Source organism: Colobus angolensis, unplaced genomic scaffold (genome assembly GCF_000951035.1).
Source record: "Colobus angolensis palliatus isolate OR3802 unplaced genomic scaffold, Cang.pa_1.0 Scaffold72, whole genome shotgun sequence".
Taxonomy (NCBI): Eukaryota; Metazoa; Chordata; class Mammalia; order Primates; family Cercopithecidae; genus Colobus; species Colobus angolensis.
This window is the reverse complement of record NW_012120932.1, coordinates 3,564,698-3,566,152: the sequence shown is the minus strand read 5'-3', so window position 1 is coordinate 3,566,152 and position 1,455 is coordinate 3,564,698.

Here is a 1,455-nt window from a genome sequence, read left to right as displayed (position 1 = left end):
GACCTCGTGATCCACCCTCCTCGGCCTCGCAAAGTGCTGGGATTACAGGTGTGAGCCACCGTGCCCGGCCGATCCTTTTTTTTAATAAAGACATGAGGTTAGATTGAGGTTCGTTGTTTTGTCTATGATATCCAACTGCTCCAGAACCACTCTACTATTGAATTGATATAGCACCTTTTTCAAAAGTCAGTTGGTTGTAGTTGTATGGATCTATTTCTGAGTTCTCAATTCTGTTTTATTGAACTGTCTATCTCCCTGCTAATACCACATTGTCTTGATTTCTGTAACTACATAAAAAGTTAAAAAATTGGGTAGAATAATTCCTCCCATTTTATTCTTCTATTTTGGACTTGTTGAGCTGTATTATAGAAAAAACTATTTGTGACACCCGTTAAAAAATAGTAAGACAGACTTTATTAAGAGGGATTATTGCAATACATATAGAGATTACTGCAATAGGGTCTTGCAGTAATCTCCAATTTCCATGTATTCAGGTTTCCCTCTGAATATAGGGGAAAGTAGAGATTTTACAGCCACAAAGTAGGGTGGAGGGTTGGTAGTGTATGGAAAATTGCTAATAGGAGGGAATCTGGCTAAACTGACCTCACAGGATTCTTGCTGAAACCATGCCAGAGTGATCAGATATCACCTGGGGAAGGCAGACAATAAGAAAAAAATTAGATATCAATGGTGATCAGATATGAAGATGGAGGATTCTGACTAAATTGCGAGGATTCTTACTAATATTGGGCAATGCATAGACAACACAAAAGCCCAAAAGCCAGGGTTTAGTTGACAAGAGACTTTGAAGGAGCATGGCTAGAGTCTGGTTATGGAGAGAATTTTTGTGAGTTGGCTGGGTCTTCCAGAGCTACGTAGAATAAAAATGATGAGCACAGACCTATTTTCCTTCTTCCCAAACTGAATGGGAAAGCATTCAGTCTCTTTCATCTTTTAGTTTGATGTTAGCTGTAGATTTTTTTCTAACTTAAAAGTTAGAAAGTTTACCTCTGTTCCTAATTCCTGAAAGTTTGTTTTTTCCTTATAAATGGGTGTTGAATTTTTTTCAAATGCTTTTCCTGCATTGATATAATCACGTAATATGCTTATCTTTAGCTTGCTAATGTGGTGGGTTACATGAATTGATTTTTGAATACCAAGACATCTTTTTATTCCTGGAATAAACATCACTTGTTCGTGGTTTGCAGTTATTTTTATATATTGTTGAATTATTTTTGCTATTATTTGGTTGAGAATTTTTTCCATCTAGATTCATGAAGAATACTGATTTCCATTCTTCTTCTGTCTTTAGCTCTGATATCAGAGTAACACTGGCCTCATGAGTTGGAATATCTTTCTATTGGCTTCTTTCTATCCTTTATTCTGGAAGAGACTGGATATAATTCGTGTTAACCTTTAAATGTTTGTTAGAATTCTCTGATCTAGCTATCCAGA